We start from the raw sequence: 15,239 nt of genomic DNA, 5'->3' as shown, positions 1-15,239 counted from the left end.
GTTCTTCCGCCGACGCTTCGAACCAGTCTTTCTCACTGCACCAAGCGGGGGCAAGGTGGCTGCCGTCCGGGGCAAAGAGCAATGGCGGCGATTTGTCCTTACCGGAAGTCCGCGGGAGTCGAGTGTCAAATGACTCCAGCCGATTCTGCAAGGCTGAGGGGAGCATCTTGTCAAGGGTGGGGCCCATGCCCAAGCAGACAAGCTTTCGAGTCCAGAATTGTCTCACGGTGGGCTTTAGGCCTGGATCCGGAGGAGTCGACCGCCGGAGTTCAAGGGCAGCAGTAGCAGCAGCTCTTCGGTACAGTCACCGGAGAGGAGCCAGTAGCAGTAACAGCGGCAGTTCGGATGGTACTGCCACCGGGGTGATTCCAGTAGCAGTGACGACAGCAGTTTGGATGGTATCACCACCGGGGTGGGTCCCCGATTACCTTGCTGCGGGGGCCCACTCCTCACGTCGGGTGCTAGCGGCAGTCCTGGTGAACCCGGTGCTTGGGTGGTCGCCTGGCGGCCGCGTGCAGGGGCGCCGGCTCAGCCGAACGGCGAATGAAGTGGCAGGGCGCAACTCAGCTGGTTGACGTGTGAAAGATGCGGTTGGGGTGCCCTCGTCTGCTGGCGAGCCTCCACCTGGGGAGGCGGGGGAGGCCCGTCCGCGTCGCCTCCCTCCGCCAGGGCGTCAGCCCTTAAAAGAAGAGGAGAATGGGAAGGTCCGCACAGCGTGCCAGGGTGAAATTCAGCAGGCCGATGAAAAAGATGGTTGGGGTGCCTGGCGAGCCTCCACCTGGGAGGTGGGGGAGGCCCGTCTGCGTCGCCTCCCCCCGCCAGGGCATCAGCCCTCATTAAAGAAAGAAGAAGAGAAAGCGGAAAGGCCCGCACAGCGTGGCGGGCTCCGCCTTGGGGTTGCCAGAACTTCGGCGCTTCGTATAGCCTCCGGCCTATTCGCACAGTCGTCCGCCACTGAGGTCAATGGATTTTTGCATGGCTTTTATAGCCCAAAGCCGGCTAAAAGAACCGCCCAAAACAGGCCAATGTTGCAATTTCGAGGAAGGAGAGGCGAGGACGGTGTCACGTGGACGTTAAGGCTTTGGGATGGAGGTTGCAGCAGACTGTCATGTAAATAGTTGTTTTAAAACGTGTTTTAACCTGTTTACCCTGTTGGTGTGTTTGTTATATCCTATAAGTTATTAAAATGTTATAACTATACTACTTCGTTGGAGTGTTTGTACATATTTGCAATCTGATGACGAGCACAAGGAGGTTACTGTGCAATCGGAAAAATAACATAGCCCAATTGTGCGCGATCTAGCCCTAGTTTGGTGACGTCGATGGTGGGTGTCAGCAGGCTTCCGTTTGTGCGGGATTTTGTCATGCTTATTGGGCGGGGTGGGCAGTAGGGCAGACATGTTTAGGTAGCGAGAGTAATGGAGTCGGGCCACCTCGTGGTCGTCTTGACCGTGAGCTTGACTCCTTCCCTTGGTTTCATATGTCCCACAAAGGGCTAACTCCTAGCGTTACTTTAGTTTTTGTAAGGTCAAAAAGGATCCTACCAGTGCCTTTATTATCTTGTCGATTCCTGTTCGTTCATCCTTCGCTAGCCGATTCATTCTGGTGGACTCTTTCTTTCTCATCTCTGGGTCGTCTAACGTTATAGCCGACGTTGTGTTCAGCACAGGAGGCTCGGCCGGCGCGGAGGCCGTGAGGACCGAGGCCCCTGTACTGCTTTCGCTCGTGTTCGGGGGTTGTAGGCGTTGCACTACTGACTGGGAGGGTGCATATGGAGGGGGCATGTAAATGATCGGGGGACCTAACAGTAATTCATCATTCGTTCGCTGCTTGGAGGACAACTCAGGGTAGAGCAAAGAAGGGGTCCTAACAGCGTACTGGCCTGAGGTTTCGGGCTCCTGTCTTAGTTTAGTTTCCCTTCTCTCCTTTATGTTTTCTTCTAACTTTCTAGCGGCAAGGTGAGCTGCCTTTCGTAATTCCTTTTCTGCTTTTACTTCTTCCCTCTTTTTCCGTTGCGTTGCTTCTTTGCGCCACATGCCGATACTGTCAAGCATAGTAGGCGTCGACTTATTGCTACGCAGAGCTATTTCTAGCGCTTCTATCTTATGGTCGTCGAAGGATCCCATCAGTGGCCACTGACTCTCGGGGTCCTTCTTTGTATATTTATGCCATAGCTTGGTATAAGCTACGGCGACTAGTCCATATTTAGTGAACATGTCCTTATTAGGGGTGCCCTCCAGTGGAGCCGGATGGTTCACCTCTAATAAGCGGTCCGGGCAGAACCAACTACCAATCAGTGGGGAGAAGATAGGCATGACGGGTTTCAACGGGGACAAAAGTCAGCACTACCTATCTTTTCACTGCTTGCAAAGACTAGACAGAATATCTCTATTCTTCGTTATTTGCAAGCAGAGAATACCTCCAAAGAACCAATATCGAACAACTAGTGTTCGGACAATCAATCAATCAATCAATCAATGGGAGATAAAGATAGGCATGACGGGTTTCAACGGGGACAAAAGTCAGCATTACCTACCCTTCACTATTTGCAAAGACTAGACAGAATATTCCTATTCTACGTTATTTGCAAACAGAGAATATCTCAAAAAGCACTATTCTCCAAAACAATCAATGTTCGGACAATCAATCAATGGGGAGATAAAGATAGGCACGACGGGTTTCAACGGGGACAAAAGTCTGCGTTACCTACCCTTCACTATCTGCAAAGGGAGAGAGAGAGAGTATTTCTACTCCTCCCCGTTTGTAGACAGCGAATATCTCAAAGAGAACAATCAATGAGCACAATCAATGAGCAATACTAGTATTTCCAAAGCTTTAAACAATCAATCAATTATTTCGCATTTTGTCGTGTATCACGACCTTACCCGGACCGCGTGGATAGTTTCTCGTCTTCCGCCTCCAGCGCCCGATCGTCCTCTACTCTCCGTATTTGCCGCGGCACTCCTGATGGTTCCCAGTCAGGACCGTAGATCACTCGAGAGAGGTCTGCTCGGAACCAGTGAAGTTCGGATGATCGGCTGCCAGACGAGGGTCTATTGGGCAGGAGCTCTCCCGATCGTTGCAGTCGTTCACTCTGTCGTCGGGACCTCTCCCACTGGATCCACGTGTCGCTGATGGGCCCCACGTTTGGGACGCCAATTGTTAAATGGTAGCGGCAGTTTCAGTCGATAACCTTTCAAGTATTTGCCCGGCGGTAATCGCCTCTTATACCACTCGATAATTTCAGATCAGACAGCAAGGTATCGTCACAAGGTGCTCTAACTGCATCTCTGAGACCTGGTCTCTTATACACTGGTTTATTGCTTTATTACACATAGTACATTCTTGAGATTCCCTTGATGCACGGGGGAATATCCCCTGAGGCCCCGGTTCAGATCCGATCCCACACATAGATACAGTAGAAGTTCCCACCCCACCCACAGCAGGAGATGGCTATTGCGCAGCAGGGTATTCCGCCAATTCCTGGGGGGTATGTGACTTGTCGGGTCTCAGGGAGTAGGGGCTTTGATCTACTGTAATCTCTTTGATGTGGGGTGTTTCCCTTACAGTAGGGGCAATAAACTGCATCCGCAGGGCTAGGTGATGGCCCGGGACCAGTTCAGACAATGGGGCGCAGAGGAAGGGGGTTATCAAAGGAGAGGCATGACCATGTATGGGTTGTCGGTCGGAAGTGGTTCCGTAGCAGGGTCGCGCAGAAAGAGAGGGTTTATGGCCTGTATGAGAGAGCGGGGGTGGCCAGCGCGCGGGGGATGCTCGCAGCGCCAAGGGGACCGCGCTGGCGATTGACAATGAGTGGGGAGAGAGTGGGGTGCCTAAAATGGCGGCCGTGCATTCACTATGCGTGGCGCTGGGGAGAGGCAAGATGGCGCAGATAATGTTCAGTTTGCACGCTAAATTTCCACACGGTAGTAAACAGGACTGAGTATCCCCGTGTTCGACGACTATAGACTTTTCCTCCATTTACTCTTTGTGATTTACTCCAGTGCTTCTTGTGTGTTTATACTCCGGACTCTCCCTAAAACCTTGATGCTAGAATTGTCAAAGCTCAAGGATTAACTAGGCCTGGGCGTAAAACTATGCTACGCTCATGGAGTGTGCGTAGTTTGCGCAACTACGTGCTACACGAATCGCACGTAGCACAGTGCAAAAACGTGTAGCGGGCATTTTTTGCCAAGTTGGCGACCACGAGCGAGCAAAATCAACATCCAGGCAAGACTTTTTCCTCGTTCGCGATCAGCAACATCAAGTTTCCGATCGCGAGCGTGGAAAATAAACCTCTGTCGAGATTCTCAATGCGGGGAGGTCAGGTTTCTCATTGCGAGGGGTCGTGTATGCTCGCGACGGCTCGAGATGAGAATCTACCTGTCTGCGTTGAGGAGGCTGCCGCTCGAGTACAAATCTACTCGAGCGTCAGAAAACGACCGCTTGCACTGTGCATGATGCTGTTCGCAATGATTGTACAGTGCGGACAAGCATCTGGCACTGTGAAATCATTGCAAACAGTATTTCCCTACCACACTACGCAGCTCGCGAATCTACGCGTAGCGCATGTTGTGCAAAGTGCACTTCGCGTAGCTACACATAGCGTGACTATGCGAACTACGCCCAGGGTTAGGATTAACATTAAACAGTAGTGTTAAGAGAAAGCCCTTCCGAGTCTTTGATATGCGCATCAACCTTGTACCCCACTTTGTGTTTTGAGTGTATCCTTAGGAGTACAAGTCACTCCAACCTATGCTCAGAGTGTATTTTGAGGAGTGCTGATAACTCCAATCTGTTTCAAGGAGTATCACCCCAATCTGTGATTCTGGTATTTCTGCTCTCAAGCCAAGTGGGTGAAGAAACCTATAAATTTGTGTCACTAAAAGTAATGCATGTTCATTGTATGTAGAGACTTGTTAGTGTACTGATGATAACTGTCTCCTCTTGTTTTTTTCAGTGCATTGCTTCATCGCAAAGACAGAGGTTCTGGTCCAGTGTGCATCTACCTCACAAACGTAGATGGTTACATAAATAACAAATCCTGTTACACAGTTTTGCAGCCTCTGAGCAGATCCAGGTACAGCAAGTCTCTCTTTTCTTATTTTATCCCAACCCACATGCCCCTCAGGGTATATTGTGAACTCTCAGATTTCGGTTCCTGGATTTGCATCGTGCTTAGGTGCGATAGGGGATCCAGCATCAGATCCAGTGTCGTCTCTGTGGTTGGTACCAGGTGAGTGCTTGACAGGACCTGTCCCATAATAACACTATACATGTGGCTACTGAGTGGCTATATTAGGCTAGGAGTGTCAATCCAGGTCAGCATGTGAGAATAACCACTGACTTCCTAAATGAGATCAATTTAGGTTAATGTTTTTATGTACGGATCAGCTCTCCTGGACATAGCTTGGCTAATCCTGAGATACAGATAACAGACTAGAAATAGAAGAGGGTGCCTAAACATCATTGGTCCCTCTGACATTTCTCATGCACCTGCATGTGGCAGTACTTCATCCAAAGAGTACAAAGTTCAAATTATCTGCTGCCTCCAACAATACAAATACCCAAAATAAATGGTTTAGCCAAAGCTAAACATCCAGTCACCTATTATATGTTATAGTTTATTCATTGAGTGTTCATATCCAGGTTCTTCTTGGCATTTCAGAAAGACACAAACTTAAGAGCAAACAGCGACACAGGAGAAAGGCCTGAAGTTCTTAAATATTGAATAGACAGATTTTCAGCTGAAAACTTAAACAGAACAGATTTGTTTCTGCCCTCAAATTCAAAGGGAGAGAGTTTCACAGATTGGATGCTGCTGTAGAAAATACACAGTCCTCATAAATGAGCTTTCTGGTTCTAGTGGTGGCATGTAAGAATTGGTTTGATGATCTGAAGGAGCGTGATGGTTGACAGAAGGCAAATGTATTGGCCCAAAAGGAGGATAAAGTGAGGTGTAGTTCTTTATGGAGAAATGTTAGGGCCTTAAAGACTACAAAGATCAAATGAAATGAAAAGACACAACAGAAATTGTAGTATTGGTGACATATACAATCTGTATCTGTTTATGTAAGTACTCATGCCCCATCATTTTGAGCAAATTGCAGTTCATGTAAGATTTTGTCTATGGATTCAAGATAGATTGAATGTGCATTGTCAAGTCAAGACTGAGTGAGAGCATTCACTATTGACTTATGCAAAATGGATCAATAAAGTGGAGCATCTTATTTTTTAAAGGTGAAGGTGGATTACACAGGTAAAAGCCATATTCATATTAGCTCCATATGAATTCCTAAGTTCTTCGCTACAGTCGATGAATCCGTGGGGGGTGGGTGCCCATTATATCAGACCATAAAGTCATGTCCTATTTCCTTACCAATGAAGCAGAGGTAAAGAAGATCTTGTTTTGGTCACATCCACCTTCAAGTAGTTGGAGTTCATCCATTCCCTGAGGATGGTGATGACCTCCATTAAAGGTGTTGCATTCTGATTGGGAGACTCGCGCCCAGTAGATAAGTTAAAGATAAGTTGAGTATCATCAGCGTAGATGTAAAACCATACTTCTGCTTGATGGATCAATGTGCAAGGGGCTGCATGTACATGATAAGCAAAAAGGAAAGGGTGAGAGGATGGACCCTTGAAGGACTCCACAGGTTTTGTAATATACCTTTGAAGAGTAACAGTGAAGAGTGACCACTTGCGATCTCCATGAAATGAATCTTTTTATCCATTTCAGGACTCTTCCAGTAATGCCTGCTTCTTCTAGGGTCTTAAGAAGGATGTTGTAATAAATGGTATCAAAATTGGCTGACAAAAGTCTAAGAGGATGAGCATGTCAGTTTTTGTTATCACTGAGCTGATGAAGATCATCAAGGGCTAGCAGGGCCAGTAGCTCGGTTCAATTACAGTCATGGAAGCTCCATGGTTGTCTTTCAATAAGATTTTAGACTCTTCAAAATCCTGAAGCTGATGTGGGTCGATTTTTTACAGACCTCTACCCATGTAAAGAATAGTGAGATGCATTTAAGATTGTCCATGTCATTGACTGCCAGGGCGAGCTTCTTTGAAGTCTCATTTGGGCTGCCTTCTAGAGGTCTAAAAAATGCCATTGTCTATAGCGCTGTTAGAAACACTCAGTAGGATGTCGCTTATGGCTAAAAGGAGTGGCTTTAGATGCCGTGATGGAACAGAAACATTTGGAGAACCTGAAAGGGGGCAGTTAGTTATGGTGTGAAAGAGCTAATCTTATGTAACTTGTGTGAAGGAGTCTAGATAGCTCCTTGTATGAAAATAGATGTAAATGGTTTAGCAGGCATAGGAACTGGAGCATTAAAAATGGCGTTCTGGTAAGTAGAAACTTTCTCTAAAAAAAGGGAATATTATTGCAAAAAACTCGTAATGGTGGTATTTACATTTTTATGGCAGCGGGGTGGTGAAGTTCAGGGACAATGCTAAAGAGTGCTTTAGAAAGGAATTGTTTGTTACAATTATCGAAGACAGACATACAAATGAAATACAAATATATTGTGTTCTAAATAGCAGCAACCACAATATCATGAAGGTAAGTATACCTAGGTAAGAATATAGATACTATTCTTAACAACTGTGTAGGTTGTGTCAGACTAAAGGCTAACCTGAAAAGTAATGCCGCAGCATCAAAAACAAAATATATGAGAAATAACTGTGAGCAAACTGAGTATTGTCAATTCTTTTGTGACATATTTGCAAACCTGTTATTTAATGACAGCTGTGCATTCTTCATTAGTCCTAGAAGTTCATTGAAAGTTGTCAGATTTGTAGATAATACCCTCACATTTGTTATACTAATTAGCCATCCAGAAATGGTACAGCATTGAAGTAATTCAAACCTCAGCTGCAGGAATCCATTTCACAGTTGAGGTAAAAAAAATTCCCCTGTGCAGAATCAATTGCTCTTGTAACTCAGCTATGAATGCTCCACCACCGTGTTTGCCAGAGGCAGGAGAGTACATTCTACCTAATGACCTGGCAGCTGCAATCTCTTTAACATCTCGGTCCACAATCAGTGGAAATTATTGCAGATCCTTCTATTTTCTAATAGTTTTAGCCTTGGACTGCCAGTTTCCTCATTCATGTTTCGTTCTAGGATCTTTCTTTATATTCTGGCATTATCCAAGGACTCTCCACTGTTGTGATGCTTTATCCCAATGTTCTGTCAGAGGGGGATGCTTAGACTCCTTGAGGGTCAGACTGGAATTTTCACCAAATTCCGGCTCTACTAATCACACTCCAAAAGGCATCAGTATCTTCTTGAAAGTTAATCAGTTTCAGAATTTTGGTAGAGATTTGGAAGAAACAGTAATTTCCAGTGTAAATGTACATTTTTGTCCGAGTGTAAAAAAGAGGTGGTATTTTAATGAGTTTAATTGCATCTTCTACAGAATCAACTTTGAAATCATTAAATGCTGAAGCAGGCCATCCGGCATGCGAGACTGTCACATGCTGATTTGAGGCAGATGTCAGCAGTAAGTGCTGTACATGGGGCATATTCTTCACTCCAACAAAGCTGCTCCCTCTGGCGGCCTAGTCCACTCGGTCTTGACTTTGAAGCCTACTCCAGTTCATCTGTTCTTCTATAGCATGCAATGTTGTTATGGTAGCATTAGAAAAAACTTTAAATTAAATAATGGATAAGTAATCACACTAAATTCAGATGAGATTACTAAATTAGGTCCTCATAATTCAATATGATTCAAAGAGTAAATAAATAAATTGTGTACATAAAAGGAGCACATCTAAAGCACCTGATCAGCATTGCAGTCAGAGTAAATACCAGTGGCAGGGATTAATTCAAGCAATCCACCCATCACAATTTTGTATTCAGTGTTACGACCTAAGTGTGATGTGTATGTGGATTTTCAGATGGCTGATTCCTTTCTTGGCTGGCATGCTAGCAAAAAATGATGGACTGGATTGCGACCCACAGTAATTATCAAAGGCTGAGTTTAATTCAAGCAATCCACCCATCACTTTATTGTTTTCCTCAGTGAAGAAGTGGCCTAATAAGATAGCATGCCCTGGTAATCCAAGTATGGGCCTCATTTATGAGGTTTCACTGTAGGGCAGCGCCTCAGGCCTTCATGCTGCGCTGCCCTCCGGTAAAAGAAAAGGGCAGGAATTCGCATTGCTGTCCCTTTCCCCTGCGCCGGCGCACAATGGGCTGCTGTGCACCAATGCAGGCACCTTTGCACCATGGTGCAAGGGTGCCTGTGTTGCGGGAATGATTATTTCTCTGCAGGAAGGGAAACCTTCCTGCACAGAAACAATAAGAAGAGGCTTTTTCCTCTTTCTGTGTGTGCTTCAGAATGCAGCACATATGGAAAAGGAAAAATGAGGAGAAATAAAGATATTTCTCCTCTTTGAGCATCCCTTGGGAGACATACGTTTTTGGCGCTGCAACAGAGTTATGATTTCTTGTAAATCTGGGCAGGGTAAAAAACCCATGGATGTTGTTGGGAATGCCCCCAGCGACACCCATTGCATGCCCCTTTAATGCAGAAAACTGCGTTAAAGGGAGTTATATTTACGAGGCAGAATTAAGCTAACAAAAAAGTGGCTTAGCGCTACCACGTAAATATGGAGCATGCTTCTGCGTCACAGTACATCATAAAAAGTGCTGTTCATGCGGCGCAAGGGCGCTCATAAATGAGGCCTTGAGTTTCTCTAAAGGGTCCCTCTGGCAAGGCAAGTCAATTCATGCATTCAATTGATGGAGTTACTTTAGGGAATGCTTCTCAGTCATTCACTATTATTTTCTTTTTTCTCTTGCCCTCACTTCATCATTATCCCAAAATGAATGTAGACGGAAAGGAAACCCAGAGTAATTAGAATGAAGATAAGAGTAATACACCTGCAATATTTTTCCCAAATAATGTCCTTACAACAGGTCATAGTATATTTTCTCTAGAAGCACAACACTTCAATATTTAAAAGGCACGGGTTAAGAAACATATTTAGGATGGCAAGTGTGTTTCCCAAAACCTGTGTGGAGCAGCAAAGCACCCTGGGCTCTGCAGGACTCACCGTTCCTGGCTTGCCTTGCAACATGAAGGTTTTTGAATTGCTTTGCTTATAAGAATGACAGACATAATCAGGCACAGCTGCCATGCTGAGATCAGTATTGTGCTATAGTACCAGGTGACAGACATAATCAGGCACAGCTGCCATGCTGAGGTCAGTTTTGTGCTATAGTACCAGGTGACAGACATAATCAGGCACAGCTGCCATGCTGAGGTCAGTTTTGTGCTATAGTACCAGGTGACCAACATAATCAGGCACAGCTGCCATGATGAGATCAGTTTTGTGCTATAGTACCAGGTGACCAACATAATCAGGCACAGCTGCCATGATGAGATCAGTTTTGTGCTATAGTACCAGGTGACCAACATAATCAGGCACAGCTGCCATGATGAGATCAGTTTTGTGCTATAGTACCAGGTGACCGACATAATCAGGCACAGCTGCCATGATGAGATCAGTTTTGTGCTATAGTACCAGGTGACAGACATAATCAGGCACAGCTGCCATGCTGAGATCAGTTTTGTGCATTAGTACCAGGTGACAGACATAATCAGGCACAGCTGCCATGCTGAGGTCAGTTTTGTGCTATAGTACCAGGTGACCGACATAATCAGGCACAGCTGCCATGATGAGATCAGTTTTGTGCTATAGTACCAGGTGACCGACATAATCAGGCACAGCTGCCATGCTGAGGTCAGTTTTGTGCTATAGTACCAGGTGACCGACATAATCAGGCACAGCTGCCATGATGAGATCAGTTTTGTGCTATAGTACCAGGTGACAAACATAATCAGGCACAGCTGCCATGCTGAGATCAGTTTTGTGCTATAGTACCAGGTGACAGACATAATCAGGCACAGCTGCCATGCTGAGATCAGTTTTGTGCTATAGTACCAGGTTACTGAGATATAGAAAATATTTACATGTTCCTTTCTCTCACTTCCTCATTGAGGGGCAAAGTTACAAGCCCCTTGCGACACTTTTGCGCCGCCGTTGCGTCACTTTTGTGACACTGCGGCAGAGTAAATAATGCGCAACGTTGCAACACATTTACAATATGACGCATCAGGGGAGATGAGTCACGTTGTAAAGTCCAGCGCCACATTATACCTGCATCAGATATAATGTATGCAGGGTGGGCGCCCAGACGCAGGAAAACCTTGTAAAAGTGACGCAGTGAAATCTACAAGATTTCACTGCGTGACTTCTAAGACGCCGCAGTATCAAACCCTTACGCCTGCTGGAAGGCGTAAGGAGTCACGCAGCGCAATAGTGTATAGGCCTTCGTGAGCATTGCTGGAGTTGCGTCATACTTGCGACATGGCCCCAGCAATGAATGACCTTGCTGCCAAGAGATGCGTGAAACATCTGTCAATCCTTGCGCCATGGTGCACCCCATTGTAAATGCGACACATCCATGGCTGTGCAAGGTTTTTTTTGCATGGCGCAAGGAAACTGTCACATCTCTGCTATAATGCAGGGATGCAACAGTTTCTTGTAAATCTGCCCCTGGGTGTTTTCCAGTGTTGTTGAGCGACATTCCATGATTAGCGCGTAAAAAGAAAATATGTGTTCCCACTGCTGCCCCTGCAATTGCTTCTCCTTACGGGCGTGAGGCTGTGTCGTGACCCTGTTTTCCATGCTGTGCTGGTGCAGAAGGGATCAGGCCGTTTCTTTTAGCACTCTCAGTGCATCTATCATCTCGAAAAAGCTCTGAGTTAGTGCATGGGCTGCACACAGCAGAGCTCGGAAACAGAACGAGGCAATTACTGCCATGGGCCACATAATGGTCCTGTATTTTGAACTCTCCCAGCACAGAAGGGGTCTGTGCGTTTCGTTTTTGCGCCTGCAGTCCATGCATTGCCTCGAAAAATCTCCAAGTTAGTGCATGAGCTGGAGACAGCAGAGTATGCGAACCTCTGTGTATATCGAGATCTAATGTCCTCAAACATGCAATAAGATGTTTTTTAAGCAAATATATAAAAGGAATATAGAAAACGGAGACTTGATATATCCCAATTGGATTCCGAGTTCTGCTGTCTGAACCCCTTTTACTAACTCTGAGGGTTTATGAATTAACGTGTGCTCTGAAGACGTGTAAAAGAAATCTGCAGACCCTTTTTGCCCCGGTGCAGAGTAGAAAAAAGGATCATGATAAGGGTCCTGGGCTCCACCAGAGTGTGATAAGGTAGCTTTAAATAATGGATAAGCAATCACACTAAATATAGATGGGATCGCTAAATTAAGTCCTCAGAGTGAGATAAGGTTGCCTTTGTATTATGTAAACACAAGTGACAAGTAAAAATGTGATATTCGGATATGTTGTGTCAGTGCTTAATTTGTACAAAAAATAAGTGCCTGGGCCCTTGTCAGAAGCTGGGACATCTTAAGGATTTTGGGGACCCAGAGCCAAATGTATTTGGGGGGCCCTGTTCGGAAAGGTATGATCCAATTTCAACCCTTTTATGCCCTCTTTGTCCAGGTCACTGACACTGCACAGGCATGCTCGTCCAAATTCTAAATGTGTTTGCATTTAATATTCAAGGATAGAGATGTGTTTTCAGTTGTGTAATACAGCAGTAGTGCACTAAAATTATTGCAAATAATATCTGTGACCCAATCCCGTTTCTGATATCTGAGGTCCTGTTTTGATCTAAAAGAATTTTTTTTGGGATGTTGCATGAAACATAAATGCAACATTTCTCTGCAAAATTTCTGTAATAGATTCTCACACATCTATCACATTAAAAATAAATTAGAGTCAAAAATAATTAAAACAATCTGTTTAAGAATTGATTAAGGGCAAGACTCTCTGCAGAACAAAGCTGGCTCTATCGGGGCCTCCTGAAAGGCTGCTGTCCTGGGCCACAGCCCACTTTGCCCATGCTCTAAAATGTCTCTAGTCAGACGGCCACTGCAGCTTGCACCACCCATTGCCCCTACCAGCGCTGCCAATGACAGTACCAACACAACTACTAGCCAAACAAGTGTTACAATGCAATGCACATGTTTAATATACATTAAAAATAACTAAAACCTGACATCAAAGCTAATTGTTATGCTTTTGGTGCACAGTATTAGCCAATTTTAATGTATATTGAATTATTATCTAACTATGGTTGTGTTCATCAGAAAATTAGACAAACATCGCCACCTTGTAGCAGGCTGTCATAAGTGCTGGTGTTGACATCTAACGGGCCAGTGCCGAACGCCAGCTCAAATTAGGCACTGTCATGTTCTCATGTAACAGTGTGGTAAATAACTGCTATAATTACCATAACAGTCATCACATTTCCTTATAACATTAGTGCTTATTATTTGTAAATACTGAACCAAGAAGTATGATCAATAAACTCGCAATACTTTTAGGAAGGAAGATGTGTTTTGGTGGTGTGCACAGGAAAGACAGCGAGGAACATGCCATAATGGATTAAATAATTAGCATGCAGTATCATCCTAACTGTAGCATAAGCAGGAAATTATTTACCCTACTAGTTGCTTGTTTCTGAGGGCATGGTTTAATGAGAGGGTGCACTTAATAAATCAGTTAGAATTGGTGGTCTCTAGTTGGCAGAGGTAGGTACCTTTGTCCAAATAGGGACCCTTGCTTCTAGTCAGGGTAAGAGGGATACACTCCTAAAGTCACCCCTGCTCAACCCCTTGGTAGCTTTGCACGGACAGGCTTATCTCAGAGGCAGTGTGTAAAGCATTTGTGAACACATGTAGTAATACAATGAAAACACTACAAATGGACACCACACCAGTTTTGAAAAATAAGTAATCTTTATCTAAACAAAAACAAGACCAAACAGCAAAAATCCACAATACATTAATACAAATATGACTTTCAAATGGTAGAAATAGTTCACTTCAATGCAAGTTGTAAATGCGACACTTTTCTCAAAAGTACCTTAGATGTGTCGTGCAAAACAAACAAAATGGCCGCAGGGAAGCTGATGCGTCCGTTCCTTACACTCTGGGAAGGTGATGTATTGATTTCTTGCTCCGGTTCTTTACTGCAGTGCAGGGGAGTTGATATGTCAGTTCCTTACAGGAGAGGAGGTGATGCGTCCTTTTTTTACTGCGTGGGGAGTTGATGCATTTGTTTCTTACAACGCCCCCCCAATGATACGACAGTCTTGGAGCCTCGATGCGATGCGTCGATCTGGTACAATGTGTGGTTTCTTGCAGCCGCACAGCAGGCTTGCGTCAGGATAGGTGCGGTGAACTCGGACTTTGGAGATCGTTGCACCCGATGCGTCGTGCGGCAATTTCTGAAGCCGCGGCAGGTGATGTGTCGGAAAACAGGTGCAGATGTAACACGCTTCTTCTTTGTTGCATCGATTTTCCAGCTCCCAGTGACAAACAGTCCCTAGAGGTCCTAAACAGCAGCAGGCTATGCAGGTTGGAATTCCCAGCAAGAACATTCAGGGGAACTGGTGGTGAAGTCTTTGTGTCCCAGAGACTTCAGAACAGGAGGCAAGCTCAGTTTCAAGCCCTTGGAGATCTTTTCTTCAAGCAGGTGACAAAGCAAACAGCAAAGTCCTTTTCCTCCTTTCCTTGCCAGCAAGCAGCCACTGCGGGCCAACCCCAGACAGCAAACAGCACAGGAGCAGTATTCCTCCTCAGCTTATCCGGCTCTTCTCCTTGGCAAACGTTCCTCTTGATTTCCCAGAAGTGATCTAAAAGTCTGGGGTCTGGGACCCTCTTTTTATACACAAACATCCTTTGTTCTCTGAAGGCAAAGAGTGTCTGTACCCAGCCAAAACCAGTTCTGTGGGGCATTTTGCAAGTGCACAACAACCTCAATTGTCAGTGTGAGCCCTGGCTCCAGACACACCACAGGGGGGCGGAGCCGTCATTGTGGAAGGCAGGCACAGCCCTATTCAGGTGAAGGTGCTACTACTCCCACCACTCCTAATACAGACCAGGCCTATTCAGCCCAGCCCTGACTCATCAGACTTCTGGAGCTGCTGCCCCTCTCCAGCCCCTGTCTTTCAAACAGACATGCAAAACAAAAACCTAGCAGAGGCACACTGGATGGTTAGGCAAGAAAATACCTACTTTCTAAAAGTGGTATTTTCAAGCACAGAATGTAACAATCGCCCTTACTAAAGATGCACTTTAACATTTTGAGTTCAGGCATACTAAACTTTACTTTTCTATCGTGTTCCCAG

At 45.4% G+C, this 15,239-nt stretch overlaps 1 protein-coding gene across 1 annotated transcript in view; it reads right to left on the bottom strand.

The window, feature by feature from the left end:
• DAB1 (DAB adaptor protein 1) overlaps nucleotides 1-15,239 on the bottom strand; it is a 3,595,579-nt gene that overhangs the window by 2,844,507 nt on the left and 735,833 nt on the right. The gene's annotated exons all lie outside the window — the stretch shown is intronic.

This window comes from Triturus cristatus, chromosome 4_2 (assembly GCF_964204655.1).
Source record: "Triturus cristatus chromosome 4_2, aTriCri1.1, whole genome shotgun sequence".
NCBI lineage: Eukaryota > Metazoa > Chordata > Amphibia > Caudata > Salamandridae > Triturus > Triturus cristatus.
This window is presented reverse-complemented; position numbering and strand designations above follow the sequence as displayed.